Here is a 19,598-nt window from a genome sequence, read left to right on the forward strand (position 1 = left end):
CCTGTAGCCTAGGAATGTTTGGTGACCTCAGACAATTACCCGGGTAACCAATCTCCAGTATTAAATACCTTCTGTTATGAATAATTAAATCAGCTTCTGTTTTTCTGCTTGCAAGTTGGAGCAAGTGGTAAAAAATCCACCTACCAATGCAGAAGACAAGAGAGGTGGGTTCAATCCCTGCTTTGGGAAGATACCCTGGAGGAGGGCTTGGCAACCTACTCCAGTATTCTTGCCTGGAGAGTTCCAAAGACAGAGGGGCCTTGTGGGCTACGTTCACAGGGCTGCAAAGCGTTGTACACAACATAAGTGACTTAGCACAGCACAGCACAGCACAGCACATAAAACATTAGTTATTGATTGTTTAGGTCAAAATATGATTTGCTGTAATGATATGTAATGAGGGAAATGAGATATGATTTGTAGTAATTAAAAAAAATTCAAAGATGTTATCTGCAATAAATAGCAAAATTTAAGAAAACCCTTTTCAAAAGCTCAAAATTGATTTTTTTTCCTGGGTGGTCACAGTGAGGATGGGGAAAGTTTCTGCTTATGTGATTCTAAATAGGTAGAACTTCTCTATGTAAACAAATTCAGGCTTGCTTACTCTAAAGGTGCCATTTAGCTATGGACTTATTATGATTTATTACACTTGAGATGGAGATGACCACTTTCCAGCGGTATGAAGAGCAATGCTATCTTAAAAAGGAAGAGAGAGAGATAGAGAAACCAGTTTATGCAAGTTCTCAGTTCTCTTTGTGTGGTCCACGCAGATCTGTAAAGGGTCTCACTCTGCTGAGCCTGATTCTGACTTGGGTGTCATCCTGGCCCTTGGCTCTCCCTTTCCCCAGGTGGAAAATGAGAACTCTAGTTCCAGACCATACACTCTACAACACATCTCTGTTTTTAGTCACACCCACAGGAGCTTTATTTCCACGCTTCATTCCTGCAGTCTTTGAATTTCATATTGTAATGTTTATGTTCTCTGAAAAAGAGGTGCGTATCAGCAGCCTAGAAATGTGCCCTATCTCTGTACACTTATTTCATGTGATTATCTTTTCTTCAAAATTGTAATAATGTGAAGTAAAACATTCTTTACTTATGTTTGGAAAGACAGTATTGTATAATGGTTAAGAACTCAGGCATGTGGATTCTGATCCTTATCGTGACAGTTAACCAGTTCTGGGAGCTCAAGCAAGTTACTTCAAATCACTAAGTCTTCATTTCATCATCTGTAAAGTAAAGAAATTAAAAGGTTTACACTACCTAAAAGGCATTTGATGAGTGAATCAAATGTTTTATAAATAACTTACAGTAGTCCCTGAAAAATGTGTGTATGTATGCTCTCTTGTCCGACTCTGCGACCAGGTAGACTGTAGCCTGCCAGGCTCCTCTGGCCATGGGATTTTCCCAGGCAATAATACTGGATTGGGTTGCTGTCTTCCCAACCCAGAGAGCAAACCCATGTCTCCTGCATATCCTGCATCGGCAGGCAGATTCTTTATCCACTGAATGAACTGGGAGGCCCCCTGGGAAATGGTAATAGAGTAAATACTCAAGACTTGTAAGCTATGATGATGATGATAGTGATGGGGATGCCTGTGTAACAGAGTTTAATGAGAAAGCTGATTAATATTTTTAGTATTATTATGTTCTGGTATATTTTAAGTTCTTTGCAGAGCTAGCATATATTTATGAGCATATATCTATATATGAGTTTTTATGTATTTATCTTTTTTATAAAGTCCAAAGAATACTTGGGACTCTCAAAAAAAAAAAAAAAAGAGTTATAGCCAAATAAGGTTCTGTTTTCTTTTGTTTCTCTTAAGCAGGAATCTATTGAAGCACTTGGAAAACAATAAAGAGTCAGTGCAGTGCTACTTAAAATGTTCAAACTAACCTCGGGATGCAGCACAGACATTCCCCTGTCTAGTTGCAGCATTCTTCTGGGCGTAATAAAACACAGGACAACCACTTTGAGTCACGAAAAGCCTCTTCTCTAGATGCCTCATAGTAAAATAGAAGAGAATGGGTACTTCCTTTCCAACTAAAGATATATTTTCCATCTTCTCCTAGCATGTGTGCTAAGTTGCTTCAGTCATGTCCGACTCTTTGTGACCCCAGGGACTGTAGCCCTCCAGGATCCTCTGTCCGTGGGATTCTGCAGGCAAGAATATTGGAGTGGGTTGCCATGCCCTCCTCCTGGGGATCTTCCCAATCAAGGGATTGAATCTGTGTCTCTTATGTCTCTTGCATTGACAGGAGGATTCTTTACCACTAGTGCCACCTGGGAAACCCCAAAGTGAAAGTAAAATTTTACTAGCTCAGTCATGACCAACTCTCTGTGATCCCAAGGACTGTAGCCCATCAGGCTCCTCTGTCCATGGAATTCTTTGGGCAAGAATACAGTAGTGGGTAGCCATTCCCTTCTCCAGGGGATCTTCCAGACCCAGGGATTGAACCCATGTCTCCTGGCTTGCAGGCAGATTCTTTATAATCTGAGCCACCAGGGAAGACCTTCTTCAGTTCAGTTCAGTTCAGTTCAGTCGCTCAGTCATGTCTGACTCTTTGTGACCCCATAAATCGCAGCACACCAGGTCTCACTGTCCATCACCAACTCCCAGAGTTCACCCAGACTCACGTCCATCGAGTCAGTGATGCCATCCAGCCATCTCTTTCTCTGTCGTCCCCTTCTCCTCCTGCCCCCAATCCCTCCCAGCATCAGAGTCTTTTCCAATGAGTCAACTCTTCGCATGAGGTGGCCAAAGTACTGGAGTTTCAGCTTTAGCATCATTCCTTCCAAAGAAATCCCAGGGCTGATCTCCTTCAGAATGGACTGGTTGGATCTCCTTGCAGTCCAAGGGACTCTCAAGAGTCTTCTCCAACACCACAGTTCAAAAGCATCAATTCTTTGTCACTCAGCCTTCTTCACAGTCCAACTCTCACATCCATACATGACCACAGGAAAAACCATAGCCTTGACTAGATGAACCTTTGTTGGCAAAGTAATGTCTCTGCTTTTGAATATGCTATCTAGGTTGGTCATAACTTTCCTTCCAAGGAGTAAGCGTCTTTTAATTTCATGAATGCAGTCACCATCTGCAGTGATTTTGGAGCCCCAAAAAACAAAGTCTGACACTGTTTCCACTGTTTCCCCATCTATTTCCCATGAAGTGATGGGACCAGATGCCATGATCTTCCTTTTCTGAATGTTGAGCTTTAAGCCAACTTTTTCACTCTCCACTTTCACTTTCATCAAGAGGCTTTTTAGTTCCTCTTCACTTTCTGCCATAAGGGTGGTGTCATCTGCATATCTGAGGTTATTGATATTTCTCCCGGCAATCTTGATTCCAACTTGTGCTTCTTCCAGTCCAGCGTTTCTCACGATGTACTCTGCATAGAAGTTAAATCAACAGGGTGACAATATACAGCCTTGACGAACTCCTTTTCCTATTTGGAACCAGTCTGTTGTTCCATGTCTAGTTCTAACTGTTGCTTCCTGACCTGCATACAGATTTCTCAAGAGGCAGGTCAAGTGGTCTGGTATTCCCATGTCTTTCAGAATTTTCCACAGTTTATTGTGATCTACACAGTCAAAGGCTTTGGCATAGTCAATAAAGCAGAAATAGATGTTTTTCTGGGACTCTCTTGCGTTCCTCCTCAAATTCTACCTGATTTGAACAATATTTCTGCTGTCTATGGGGTTGCACAGAGTCGGACACGACTGAAGCAACTTAGCAGCAGCAGTAGGGGCAGCAGCAACCATCAAAGATCGTACATTTGCTGAGTTCAATCTGACTTAACTCATATACTCTGACTTCTACTGACCTCTCTTTCCTTGTTTCTTTTACAATTTCATCCTTCTTTTCTTACTCCCTGAACTTGAAACAATGTAGTTTCCTCAAGTTCTGTCCTCCATCTTCACCTGTCACTCCATGCTTTCCTTTTCTTAGGATAACCATGGGCTTCCTAGGGCTGAAAGCCATGGACTTCCAGGTGGTTCAGAGGGCAAAAAACCTGCCTGCTATGCAAGAGTTGTGGGTTCAATCCCCAGGTTGGGAGCTCCCCTGGAGAAGGGTGTGGTAACCCACTCCAGTATTTTTGCTTGGAGAATCCCGTGGACAAAGGGAGCCCTGCAGGCTACAGTCCATGGGGTCTCAAAGAGTCAGACATGTCTGAAGGACTGAGCAGACACACACATAGGATAGCCATACCCACAGTCACCTCTCCACTGACAACTCAAGCTTACATATTTCAAACCTAACTTCTGAGCCCTGACTCATATATTCAGCCAATAACATTTACATCACTATACTTTCTAGGTATTTCAAAATGAACATATCCCAAATAGTACTTGTCATATTCACCCACTCTCAGTGGGTTTTTACTTCATTATTTCTTGTCTCAGTGTCTTCCATAAGCCTTACAAATCAGAAACCTCTCCATAACCTTTCTCCATAACCTTCATATCTAAATCAGTATTACTTCTTACTGATATTATAGTGAAACTGAAAGTGAAAGTCTCTCAGTCGTGTCTGACTCTTTGCGACCCCATGGACTGGACAGTTCAGCTCATTTTAGTCACTCAGTCATATCTGACTCTGTGGCTCCATGGACTGCAGCATGCCAGACTTCCCTGTCCATCACCAACTCTCAGAGCTTACTCAAACTCATGTCTATCCAGTCGATGATGCCATCCAACCATCTCATCCTCTGTCGTCGCCTTCTCCTCCCACCTTCAATCTTTCCCAGCATCAGGGTCTTTTCCAGTGAGTCAGTTCTTTGCATCAGGTGGCCAAAGTATTGGAGCTTCAGCTTCAGCATCAGTCCTTCCAATGAATATTTGGGACTGATTTCCTTTAGGATGGACTGGTTGGATCTCCTTGCTGTCCAAGGGACTCTCAAGAGTCTTCTCCAACACCACAGGTCAAAAGTATCAATTCTTTCGCACTCAGCTTTCTTTATAGTCCAACTCTCACATCCATATGCGACTACTGAAAAAACCATAGCTTTGACTAGACAGACTTTTGTCGGCAATGTCTCTGTTTTTAATATGCTGTCTAGGTTGGCCATAGCTTTTCTTCCAAGGAGCAGGTGTCTTTTAATTTCATGGCTGCAGTCACCATCTGCAGTGATTTTGGAGCCCAAGAAAAGAAAGTCTGTCGCTGTTTCTGTTGTTTCCCCATCTATTTGCCACGAAGTGATGGGACCAGATGCCATGATCTTACTTTTCTGAATGTTGAGTTTTAAGACTGTACACTCTTTGGAATTTTCCTGGCCAGAAAACTGGAGTGGGTAGCCTTTCCTTTCTCCAGAGGATCTTCCCAACCAAGGAATCAAACCCAGGTCTTCCACATTGCAGGCGAATTCTTTACCAGCTGAGCTGGGTCTTTACCAGGTCTTCCCCTACTTGTTCTTGCCCTTGGTCCCACTTTCTCATAAAAACCAAGCACTGTGGTGTTTTTTTTTTTTCCAACTTTTTGTTTTGAAGTTATGATAGAGTCATAGGAGTTTACGGAGAAATGTACAAAAAGTCCCGTGTATCCTTCCCTTATCCTCCATCAACCATAGCATCTTGCATAACTATAGCAAAATATCAAAAACAAGACATTGACATTGGTATAATCCACAGAATTAATTCAAATGTCACCAGTTTGGCACACATTTGTGTGTGTGCAGCTCTATACAATTTTAACACAGGTGTCAGCTTTGTGTAACCACCGCCACAATCAAAATACTAAGTGGTACCATCATAAGACTCCCTCTTGTTACCCCGTTAAACCATACCCATCCCCTCCCCTGTATCGAATCCCTAGGAACCACTCATGTGTTCTTCACAGAACACTGCTGGCCCCTTGATCTTGGGGTTTTAGCTTCCAGCACTATGAGCAACAAATATCTGTTGTTTAAGCCACTCAACTCAGCCCTGCTGGTTTCATCTCCAGGTACAGATGATACTTCCCTGGGTTGTCTGGTGTCCCTGGGCCAGCTTCTGGAAGGGGATAGGACAGCAGAAGCCATGGCGCCTGGCCCTCCTTTGAGCCTGAGTGGAGGGCAGGGAGACAAAGGCCACTGTGGGTGCTGCTCCTGCCAAGGACAGGACTGTCCCTGGAAGCTGGGTGTGCAGTGAGGATGGGGTGGTTGGGGCTTCCTGCTCTTGGTGCCAGTGGATCAGACCAGTGCCAGGTCCAAATGGTGGAACAAGGGCCATGAATCTTCACTGTGTCTGTTATGCTTTCCTTTCTTTGGTCCTTGGCCAGAAAGAACAAGCTTTTCTTTTGGGTTGTTCTTGTTTAGCTTATGCCTGCAGTGGTTCTGGGCTTTCGATCTCTCCTGTGTCCGGTCTAGGAGCATATGGGAGATGAAAAGAAAACCTAGGAAATTTCACCACATAGCCAGTCCTTGTGCCCTCAAGGTCTGTTCTTCCTCCCTAGCCAGTGCTGTTGACATTCTTTCAGCTTACTTTTAGAGTTCCTTCATCATGGTCTAATGGACTTTTTCCTTGGTGTTTTGTTTTATTTATAGAGGAGCACAGAAGAAATTATTCTATACCATCTTGCCCTAGAACAGGAGTCAAAATAATCTTTTAAGGAAGTAAATGTACTCAGATTGCTTTACCCCTTATTAGTGTCCTAGTAATCTTGCCTGGAAAATCCCATGGATGGAGGAGCCTGGTGGACTGGGCGACATGGGGTTGCGAAGAGTCTGACACGACTGAGTGACTTCACTTTCACTTTTCACTTTCATGCATTGGAGAAGGAAATGGCAACCCACTCCAGGGTTCTTGCCTGGAGAATCCCAGGGACGGGGGAGCCTCTTGGGCTGCCGTCTATGGGGTTGCACAGAGTCGGACACGACTGAAGCGACTTAGCAGCAGCAGCAGCAGCAGCAGCTGTGTCATAGTAAACCATCAGTAGGCTTTCTGGATTCAAGTCACATGGTCTTCTGTGATTCTGAATACACTATATTCCATTTCTACTCAGATATTTCTCTACTCCTCTTCTTTCTGCCCTGGACCTTTTTTTCCCTCTCCCTTCACTATCTCCCATGGTTTATTATCAAGAAACCCTTGCCTATTCATGAATTCTTACTTATCATGTACAATCCACCTTAAATATTATCTAGTCAAGAAAGTCCTCTCTGACTCCCCACACTAGCTCAGGTCCTCTTACAATATATACACTGTCCTCTCTTTAGCCATTGCATCGATAATTAAGCTAATGATTATGTAATTAACTGTTTAGTATCTCTATCCATTGCTAAAATGTAAACCCTTAGGGTCTGGATCTATCTTGTTCAGTACTGATCCCAAACCCCACCCACACCTCCAGTACTCACCAAGTGTCTGAATACATAAAAAGTTTTCCTTAAAGTTAAAAAATTCAATATGTGTCTGGGATTTTCCATTTTCAGAAAACTGTGCAGTCACTAAATAAACAAGTATCAGAATAGTCCTGAAAGTTTAAGGAATTAAAAGTCACACAGCAGTTAGGACATAGTTGTCCTCTTCTCAAAGCTCAGTTTGAAAAAATTCCTCCTGTCTACAAGGGGGATTAAAAATTAAAATTAAAAAATTAAAAATTAATAAAAGGGGGATTATTTAATAAAAATACTCCCCCCCCCCTTTTTCATGGTAGGTCAATAATTTTGTTCTATAGTGAAGCTTTACCTAATTTCTTCCACAGCTATTTACTCTGGTCAGCCAGCACGGGGCAAGATCCTGGCAAGACAACCGTGAACAAGATGGGCCACAGTTGTTTTGTTGTTGTTGTTTAATGAAACTTGGAGTTGGAACACATAGAGATGATCTTCATGGAGAAACCATGAAGACCTACAGCTTTGGGTTTCCTTACCTGGGAATTGGTTTCAATTTCTAATATTTCTTCAACTAAAAGAAACAGTTAAAAATTATTTCTTGGACAATGAACCATGGAATAGAGAAAAAAAAATCAGCATTTGAAAGAAAAACGTTGAGATGTCCATTGGCCAGTAATTTTCCCATAAATCTGTAGGGGATTTGGTGTATTTTGTTTGGATTAGTTACTTAATAATCCAGGAAGAGGATCTCAAGTAATAATGTGTTGCACAATGTTTTTCAGAAAATCTCATGTTATAAGTAATGCCACCACCAATGTAAAGTTGCTTTTATTTCCTCGGCAGAGTTTATAAACTGAATTTTTGTTCAAGTAAATACACTGCAACAGTAGATGTAAGTAGAGAGGGAGCGACAGTTTCCTAGAATTTCCTAACATTAAATAAAACAAAACTCCAAATCCTCAAAGGTTGTTGCCATCTTTCCTTCAGTAATAAATTAAACTCAGTTCACTTGTTTGCAAGCATTCTGGTAAAAAAAAGTAAATTCTAATTTTTCACTTTTTGGTATTGACATCTGAAAATGTGGTTTAAAAAGATGTTGATGATCATTATGTTTTCTGAGGTTGATATTTTAGACTGTAGCCATTCTATCTTTTGTATAGAGTTGCTGTTAACTATGGTAAATATTTCATATTAAAAGAGAAAATGATCTTACTTATGACTGTTGTAGCAGGAGAAGGCAGTGGCACCCCACTCCAGTACTTTTGCCTGGAAAATCCCATGGACAGAGGAGCCTGGTAGGCTGCAGTCCATGGGGTCACTAAGAGTCAGGCATGACTGAGCAACTTCACTTTCACTTTTCACTTTCATGCATTGGAGAAGGGAATGGCAACCCACTCCAGTGTTCTTGCTTGGAGAATCCCAGGGATGGGGAGCCTGGTGGGCTGCCGTCTATGGGGTGGCACAGAGTCAGACATGACTGAAGCAACTTAGCAGCAGCAGCAGCAGCAGCAGCAGTCTTCTGAATCTGCCATAATCTTAAGCATTAATAATCAGTCAACTGTTACATGAATAATTTGATCATGTTTCTACTATTGAATTGATAGATTGTGTAAATTTACAGATTAAATGAAATCAGTTAACTGTGTTAAAAACTCTATTTATTTATTTATTTAAATAATTTTATTTTATTTTTAAACTTTACAATATTGTATTAGTTTTGCCAAATATCGAAATGAATCCACCACAGGTATACATATGTTCCTCACTCTGAACCCTCCTCCCTCCTCCCTCCCCGTACCATCCCTCTGGGTGGTCCCAGCGCACCAGCCCCAAGCATCCAGTATCGTGCATCGAACCTGGACTGGCGACTTGTTTCATACATGATATTATACATGTTTCAATGCATAGGGTTTAAGGTTGGTATTTAATTAAATCTTCTTCCCTAAGTGTTTTGCTCAGGAAAAAACAAACTATCCCTATCCATTTGTTCAACTCTATTCAGAGTTGAACAAATGGAGGTCAAGTAGCAGCTGAGCTGTGTGACTTTAATGCATGACCAGGAGCAGAATTCCTCTTATATTGTTCTTAAGATGATCTCCTTAAGTGTGGTTGTTTAAAAACAGGCATATAGTTTCTTTGACATTTCTCCCTTCAAAAAGTGGAATCTAATTCCTCTCTCCTTCAGTCCTTTGCTTCTAAAGAGGAAACTGTGATGACTGTACCTTTTGACACTCAGGTGTAAAAGGCCCTGTCACTCCATCCTTGTTCTTTCTTTTAGACCATTCACTTTGGGGGAAGACAACTACTGCCATGTCATGAGGACACTCAACCAATCTACGGCAAGATCCACATGGGGAGGAACTAGACTTTCTGCTGACCACTGTGTCAGTGAGCCTCTTGGAAGCAAACACTGAGAAATCTGACTCTTGTCCAAAAGCCAGTGAGTAATTTTCAGACCTGATCATAGGTAATTACCAAGGCTTTACCTGGGAGACCAGATGAGAGAAAGCTGCCCTCTCCAGGGCAGACCTGTGTACAGCCAACCCATTATGGTCTCTGAAGGCAGTTGCAGTCAAGGACTCAGGCCCCCTGGCCAGTCTTGTGTTTCACGTATTTTCATTCTTGGATTTGGTGGGCACCTGCCTTCCGGATCTCTTTATCTGAGGCCTTAGGCAGAGGTCAACTCCAGGTGCCTTTGCTTGAGGCCTCCTTATTCGGGGGAGAAGGAGGGACTCTTGAATTTACTTAGGAGGGTGTTAGGAAGGTTACTCTAAAGAAGACATAATTCAGCTCAGATCTAAACGATACTGACAATTAATTGAATGAAATAGGAAACTTGTGGATAGGCAGGAGATGTCTGAGCCTAAGGAGTAGCATGTGTTTACCCAGAATTCCAGCCTTATAACTAGGCAACTTCCTACAGTAAGTATAGAGGAAAAAAAACAGGATAAGCCAAAAACATTTCCAGAATGCTGACCAAGGCACTGACCCTGATGTGTTTACTTTTTGGAAGCACGAGGCACACAACGTTTCCTGTTTCTTAGCAGAAAGAGTCCAAAGAGAGAAAGGAAAAAGCTGAATTGTATATGATCAAGTTCTTTTCTCAATTTCACCCTTAGAATAGTCATACTTCTTCCTCAGAGGAGACAGTTAAGGGAAAACCATTCCACCAATGGACCAAAATAGAGTCTTAGTGAAGTTGTATTTCTCCATGTTTTGTTACAATGATCAGCCTTCTGGGGAGATTTTATAGGTTATAAAATCAGCAAATGTCACTATGGTATTTTTTACTCCCATGATTATGATTCTTAGCAGGACAAAAATTGAAGCTTTTAATGAGTAAGATTAGATATATGGTCTTTTGTCAGGGATAAAATGTTAAATTTATTACCATAAGTCAGTTTGTCTTCTATTTAATGTCAGTTTATCTGTGACCAACTCACTGTTCTCTCCACTGAGACATTAAAAAGCTGGTAATTAACTTGAAGGAAAAGAGAAAAGTATGAATTCCTTAAAAGTACCTTCAACAAGTTCTTTACATTCTCTGGTCTTCATCTGTCATGATACCACACTGAGCTACTTGTTCGTTTAATCTATTTAACTGTGTTGGGATCTGTGCAAGATATGCTGGACATAAGAATGAGAAAAACAAGAGGCCATTATTTCTGAAGTTCAAAAGCTTATAGTCTTGTAAAGAAATCAGATATCAATAAAAAAATTCCAAAAGTCAATGTAAATTTACATTGGTCATAATTTCTATAAACAGATGCATGGCACTGTGGTAGCCATAAAGAAGAGAAACGACTAAATTGGGAGGTAGAAAAGACTTCTTTAAAGAAGCGATATTCAAACAGAAGTCTGAGAGACAAATAGTAATAGCTAAAGTCTGAAGATAAGTAAGAAGTTTTGCAGCCTGAGAAGATAGCCCATGGGAATGACAGCTTTCAGCAGGCAGTGTGGTTAAACGTCAAGGGTGCTAAGTTGCTTCAGTTAAAATGTCTGACTCTCTGCGACCCCATAGACTGTAGCCCGCCAGGCTTCTCTGTCTGTGGGACTTCCCAGGCAAGAATACTGGAGTGGGCTGCCGTTTCCTTCTCCAGAGGATCTTCCCAACCCAGGGAACAAACCCGTGTCTCTTAGGTCTCCTACATTGGCAGGCGGGTCTTTATGACTAGTGCCACCTGGCCAACATAAACATCAAGGGTAGATGAGGTATTGTGTCCACACATAATTAAGAACTTGAATGTTGATCTGGCTTTTTCAAATATCATATTTTCCTGGACAGAACAACTGAGGGATGCTAGTGGTGGGATGTATTTGCTTAAAATATTCAATTAGGGCCCTGGCTCCTACTGAAAAAAAATGCCACTTAAAATGCCAGTGGCTTATCATTCCTGGAAGAATCTGTTGAGGATGTTACTACTTGGTGGTGGCCTTCCGCACAGTGTTTCACAACTCAGGATCATTCCATCTTGTTGCTCCACCATCCACAAGGCTCCAACTAGTGGACGGAAACCGAGTGAAGAGCGAACAACTGCCTCTTTTAAAGATTCAGGCTCAGAAATAACTCACATCATTTTGTTCATAATTATTGGTGTGAACTAGTCATGTGACTGTACCTTGAAATTACAAGGGGTACTGGGAAATATACTCACTGCCTGGGAAGATGCCTCTGAAAAACACCTATGATATTCTAGAAGGTGGAACATTTTTTTTTGTGGACAGCTAGCCATCTTTGCCACACTTCCCGAATGATTACACACTGCTAATGGGTTGTGTCATTATACTCTACTGTTATGTCATTGAATTACATCATTCTCTGGGCAGTTATATGAAACTTTCAAAACATCATATTGATTTTTCAGTGTAAGAATTGCTATTTGGCATTTTGGAATATACAGATCTTCATGATCACAGATTTTTTTATGAGATATTTATAAGAGGAAAAATCACTCCCTAGCAGGAGGAGAAAAATTAGAATGGCTTATCTTGTTTAGAAACATGGTCTTCCATAATTTTTCTCATCTTGAGCAACTGATTTTAAGGATGGATCTGAAACTGAATGCAAATAGATAAGGACATTCTTAAATAAGCAGTTAATGGTTTCCTTTCTAACTATAAGCCTCTTCAGTTATAACAGGAAGCACAACAATTTGAATGTGTGAAAGATTCAGTTTGAGGTATTTTATTTTTATCATTCTTAAAAATTCATTGGATGATCTGAACTTTCGTATGGTAAAATTTATAATGTGAAAGTTTTTTATGGTCACATTTATAATGGGAAATACCACAAAAATGTGTGTGTGTTTGGCCCACCCAAAAGGACTTTAGCAATCAGATAAGAAGGTGGAAGAACTACTAAAGCAGAATAAATGAGTGTGCATTGTGCCACCCTAGCACTGAAATGAGTGGCAAATGTGACTTTAACCCCAGAGACATTGAGAACAGGAACAATATCTGACTCATCTATTCAAGGGTGGAAAACTAACCGGAATAGTGATAAAGTACCAGGTGCTTAGATCCTGACTTTGCTGTGCATAAATTAAATAATAACCGTAAAATATTATATCTGTATAGTGCTTTGTGATTTCCAAAGCACCATCTGGGGTTGATATTTATCACCATTGCAACACGGCAATAAAGTTAACCAGACAGTTATAAAGTTGAGTACTTCAGAGAAGTTATGCACACATCTTTTGGTTAAACTGCCCCAGAAGTTGAGTGTCTTAGTATTTATAAATTTCCACTTGACTTTGACTTTATGTCACCCTCATTCTCCTGTTGATTGATTGCACTTTAAGTACAACTCTAAACATACAAATACTCATGAATAATATTTTTGACTGGGTGATCTAGGCTATTACATAATTGAACATTTTACTGCCTGGCATTGAAGGATCCTTGCACAGTCTTGGGTTCTAGGTTTTTTCCTGGTGCTTATGAGTTTTATGTACTTGGCCAAATTCCTTCTCTCTTTGAGTTTGTTTCTTTATCTGTAAAATGGAGTTAAGGATATTTGTTCTTATCAATGTCATGAGATGCACATGGGTAATTTTAAAGATTGAGACCAAGTTTTATAATCCTTAAATATTCTACAAATATAAATTATCATTTGGCTTCCTCTTCTTTGTTGGTTTTTATATGCCAACCCAAGCCAGAAACAAATGGATCTAAACCATGAAGTTGAGCCTAACTGAAATTGCTTCTTGCAATAAGAAACTTATTTTATGACCAACCATTGAGGATTTTCTGAATTTTAGCACTGGAAGTCCAATGTCCTGGTAAACCCCTCAGTTCTAGGAAAACCAGGATGGCTGGTGACCCTACCTTGACTTTCTGATTCTAAGAATCCTTCTCAGAAATAACTTTTAATCTTCTCTTATTAATATGAGATCTTTCTTTGGAAAAAAATATTCCTTCCATATGAGTCCATTTATTTTTCAGAATATATCAGACTTTCAACCAAAACACATGGCTAAGCAGCAGGTAATACAGTTCATGTGCCTACATAATGACATAGGACATGTATACAGAGATATGTGACCAGTTAATTGTGAACACCTCCACTCCAGCACTTATTATATATTTTTAAAATATTTTTATTTCATTTTTAACTTCTTATCTGTATTGGATTAATACAGATAATACTGACAATGCCAACTGACAATGTTGTGATAGTTTCCAGGGGATAGCAAAGGGACTCAGTCATACATATACATGTATCTATTCTCCCCCAAACTCCTCTTTCATCCAGTCTGTCACATAACACTGTGTAGAGTTCCTTGTGCTATACAATAAGACCTTGTTTGTTAGCACTTATTATATTTAATTGAATTATTAAACCATCTGTTAGTCCCTCAGTCATGTCTGACCCTTTGCAATCCCATGCACTGTAGCCCGCCAGACTCCTCTGTCCATGGAATTCTCCAGGCAAGAATACTAGAGAAGGTAGCCATTCCCTTCTCCAGGAAATCTTCCCAACCCAGGGATCAAACCCAGGTCTCCCATATTGCAGGCAGATTCTTTACTGTCTGAGCCACCAGGGAAGCCCATGAATACCGAAGTGGGTAGCCATTCCTTTCTCCAGGGGATCTTCCCAGCCCAGGGATTGAATTGGGTCTCCGGAATTGCAGATGGATTCTTTACCATCTGAGCCACCAGGGAAGCCCCATCACATCTTATCAGGAGTCAGATCTTACCGAGTCCAGTCATCCTTGATTCTATAGCATCTAGTGGGCTGACTGGGAAATCGGAGACATGTAGGAAGTATATAGTAAACCAACCTTTATGAGAGTCAGATTTGATGTTTTGTAAAGGGTACATAAAAATCTTCATTTAAGACTCATAGAGTGTAGTGAGGCTTAAATATTAATAACATAACATGAAAAATGTTAACCACTTTTGTAAACTATAAAATATAATAAAATTTAAGTTTGAGAAAGGATTGATATTAATATTTAATAGCTTTAAGGGCTTCCCAGTTCTTTACCAGTGGTAAAGAGTCCACCTGCCAAAGCAGGAAACGTAAGAGACATGAGTTCGATCCCTGGGTTGGGAAGATCCCCTGAAGAAGGGATGGCAATCCAATCCAGTATTCTTGTCTGGACAATCCCGTGGACAGAAGATCCTGGCATGCTACAGTCCACGGGGTTGCAAAGAGTCAGACACGACTAGGCAACTTAGCACCCAGGCAAACACTTCAATTTGGTTTTCATCCAGTCATCTGCCATGACTCCTGGATTCTTGAATTGATTTTGAATATTAATTTTATACTTCTGTCTAAGAGTTTGACATTTATCCTATACATAAATGACCATAGGACAATGCGAAGCAGACTCTCTTTGACATGGATATAGTCACTTACAAATTAATACCATCGTATCTAAATACAATAAGAAATGTGGATGCATTTAAGTTCAGTCTAGTTTGTTTCCTGAAAGACTTCACTCAAAGGTCATCTATATTAATGTTTTGCAATACTTGATAAGCCAATGAAATTGCAATAAATTTCATATTTATTGCCAAAGGAATTAACTCTTTATTGCAGCATGAATCATAGCTGTCTCTTTAGCTTACTCCTGCTTAGAAGGGCTTGTTCAAATGCTATCACATCCAGGGCTTGATTCAGGTGACCTATCATAGGTACTCTATTCCTATGACAATTCCCATTGAATTGCTCCTTGGTTATGTGAATCCACCAAGAATTAAGAACAGCTTGATCAATATGGAAGATAGTCTTTGCCTCTAGATTTGGATTAATTTAGGTTAAGTTCTTGGATTATCTAGATGATAGAATATGTGGCTCTTTGGTTTCTTCTCTTACAGGGTGCAATGTGTAGGATCCCCAGTAACTGAGTCCTCTTCTTTTACAATGATCAAAAGTAGGGCTTCAGAAGGAGAAGGCAATGGCACCCCACTCCAGTACTCTTGCCTGGAAAATCCCATAGATGGAGGAGCCTGGTAGGCTGCAGTTCATGGGGTTGCTACGAATCAGACATGACTGAGCGACTTCACTTTCATTTTTCACTTTCATGCATTGGAGAAGGAAATGGCAACCCACTCCAGTGTTCTTGCCTGGAGAATCCCAGGGATGGGGGAGCCTGGTAGGCTGCCATCTATGGCATCCCACAGAGTTGGACACGACTGAAGCGACTTAGCAGCAGCAGCAGCAGCAGGGCTTCAGACAGAGGAGACCATTCCAGAGCCAAAGCGATAACTTCCGCTCTGGGTCTCATGCTACCTCCTTTGTGAATTACTCAGATTGAGAGCATGGTATTTGGAGTCCTTATCATTGGAGATGAATTGAATTATTTTTCTATAACATGAACTCTTTGAAGAAGAGAAGGACACAAGAGACCTGGCTGGAGTAGCCTGATAGGATTTCTAAGATCAACCTGAACTTGGAGTTGTAAAAGCCACAGTGGAGGACAGTGGGATTGGTGAAGCAAAGACCACTATTTCACATGGTCATTAGAAGGTAAAATGTGCTGGCTTAGGACATGTTGTCAGGAAGGAGGGGCTAGAATATTTATTCTTTTTTGTATTCATCCTTTTATTCAACAAGCATCTATTTATTACCTGCTATGTAGCTATGTAGCAAGTAAGCACTGGGCTTATAGCAATGACCACATAGGTGCTTGTTTTCATAGAATTTGCACATTTTTTGCAGAGAAGGCAATGGCACCCCACTCCAGTACTCTTGCCTGGAAAATCCCATAGACAGAGGAGCCTGGTAGGCTACAGTCCATGGGGTTGCTAAGAGTCAGAAAGGACTGAGCAACTTCACTTTCACTCTTCACTTTCATGCATTGGGGAAGGAAATGGCAACCCACTCCAGTGTTCTTGCCTGGAGAATCCCAGGGACGGGGAAGTCTGGTTGGGCTGCTGTCTATGGGGTCGCACAGAGTCGGACACAACTGAAGCGACTTAGCAGCAGCAGCACATTTTGGGGGGGGGGGGGGAGGGTGCTGATAGGTTGTTAATACTAAATAAATTTCTAAAAAGTAACTGCTGCTGCTGCGTCGCTTCAGTCGTGTCCCACTCTGTGCAACCCCACAGATGGCAGCCCACCAGGCTCCTCTGTCCCCGGGATTCTCCAGGCAAGAATATTGGAGTGGGTTGCCATTTTCTTCTCCAATGCATTCATGCATGCTAAGTCACTTCAGTTGTGTCCAACTCTGCAGGACCCTATGGACAGCAGCCCTTCAGGCTCCACTGTCCACAGATTTTCCAGGCAAGAATATTGGAGTAGGTTGCCATTTCCCAACTAGGCAATGTAAACATCAGGTTGTGATGTGTGCATTACAAATATTTAAACTAAACGATATGATAATGAGTGTTAGCGTATCTATATGGATGGGCTGGAATCTTGCTATAGATCTGACTAACAAACCAAAGCCAGGCAAAAAGTGGGAACATGGGATTACCATTAGAGAGTGTAGTTAGAGCAAAGGCTCTTAGGGAGTAACAAACCTGGTGACTTGTAGGAAGCAAAGGCCAGTATGGCTAGAAGAGAGGGTGAAGTGGAGAGTGTGAGAGAGAAGGCTAACATTAAAAAAAAAAAAAAAAAAAGACCAGATTATGCAGTGCTCTACTAGGAAAAGAGCACTAGGAAAAGAAACTTGCATTCATGTATATAATGGAGAAGCATTAGAAAAAATTAAGCAGATGATAAATAAGTAAGTACTATGTCAGTCCATTCTAAAGGAGATCAGCCCTGGGTGTTCTTTGGAAGGAATGATGCTAAAGCTGAAACTCCAGTACTTTGGCCACCTCATGCGAAGAGTTGACTCATTGGAAAAGACTCTGATGCTGGGAGGGATTGGGGGCAGGAGGAGAAGGGGACGCCAGAGGATGAGATGGCTGGATGGCATCACTGACTCGATGGAGGTGAGTCTCAGTGAACTCGGGGAGTTGGTGATGGACAGGGAGGCGTGGCGTGCTGCGATTCATGGGGTCGCAAAGAGTCGGACACGACTGAGTGACTGAACTGAACTGAACTGAACTGATGCTATGTTTACAATGTGAACTTGTACTATTTTGTTAGTAGTAACTAAAATATAAAATGGGTAAAGAGTGTGGGATTTGAGGTCTGGCTTGAGATGGTGGTGTCTGTCAAGATATGCAGAAGAATTTAACTTCTGTAATTAGTTAAATAACAGTACTCCAGTACAATGAAATACTAATCGAACATTAAGGAGGATGGGGGAATTAGAATAAAATAGAAATATTATTATACCATATTTTAACATAAAATAATGCAAATTACTTTCTAAAGTATGATTTCATTTTTCATTTGGATAACAGATATATATATATATATATGTATATAATATGAACATCCAGTATTGAAAGGGCGTTTTCTCTCCTCACGCCTATCATTTACAACCTAAACTTTCTTCTATATCAATTCTTTCTCTTCTATTGTTTTCTAGTATTTCTTCAATTTCCTATGTATCTAACTATATACATTTTTAACTTTTAGAAAAATTGAAGTGAAATTAACTTACAATGTTATACTAGTTTCAGGGGTACAACATAGTGATTCAACATCTGTATACATTATGAGATAATCATCATGATAATCTAGCTACCACCTGTACCATAACTTATTAAATATTATTGACCATGTCTCCTATTTTGTATATTATACCCCTACAACTTATTTTATTTTATTTTTTAAAAAATTAATTTATTTTAATTGGCAGTTAATTACTTTACAATATTGTGGTGGTTTTTGCCATACATTGACAGGAATCAGCCGTGGGTGTGCGTGTACATAACTCTAAGTTCCGCCCCTTAGTGCCCTTCACCTGTTTTGCCCAAACCCCCCCAACCCCCCACCCAGCCACCACTTTGTTCTTTGTATCGATGAGTCTGATTCTGTTTTGTTTGTTTTGCTTTCCTAGATTCCACATACAAATGAAATCATACAGTATTTGTCCTTCTCTGTCTGACTTATTTCACTCGTATGTTACCTTCTGGGCCCAGTCATCATGTTACAAATGGGAAGATCTTATTCTTTTTAATGGCTTAGTAATATTCCATTGTGCATATGTGTGTGCATGTGTGTTTGTGTGTGTGTGTCTGTGTATACACACAAGTCACATCTTCTTTATCCATTCATCTCTCTATGGACACTTGGTCACTTTCATATCTTGGGCTATTGTAAGTAATGCTGCAATGAACACAGAGTTGTCTATATTTTTGCATATGAGTGCTATAGTTTTCTTCAGGTAAATAACCAGTAGTGGAACGACTGAATCATATGACAGTTATATTTTAATTTTTTTGAAGAACCTCCGTATTTTTTTCCATAGTGGTTGGAGTCAGATTTGTTTTGTTTTTGTTGTTGAGTTGTAAGAGTTTTCTATAAATTCTGTATATTAACTCCTAGTTAGATATTAATTATATCTTTAATAACAAATATTATATCCAAAGTTCCAATGAGGGCAAATATTTTTTAATTTACTTATTCCATATATTGTTTTATAGCTAAAGCATATTTTGTCACTCACTATGTCTTTATTAAGAAATAGATATTACAAAAATTTCTCTTCTTGAAACAGTTTTACACTAACAGGTAGCATTATTTGGATTGGAGCTTCCAAACCTGGCTGTACCCCAGAATCATTAAAACAGTTTGGAAAACATATAAATTCCCAGGTCTACCTGTGAAGTTTCAAATAAAGAAGTCTGAGATGTGTTTCAAAATCTGTCTTTTTTGATGAAGATGCATGAGTTTGGGAACTAATTTAGAACTTATCATAAATAAGTTTCAGAAA

This window comes from Bubalus bubalis, chromosome 19 (genome assembly GCF_019923935.1).
Source record: "Bubalus bubalis isolate 160015118507 breed Murrah chromosome 19, NDDB_SH_1, whole genome shotgun sequence".
NCBI lineage: Eukaryota > Metazoa > Chordata > Mammalia > Artiodactyla > Bovidae > Bubalus > Bubalus bubalis.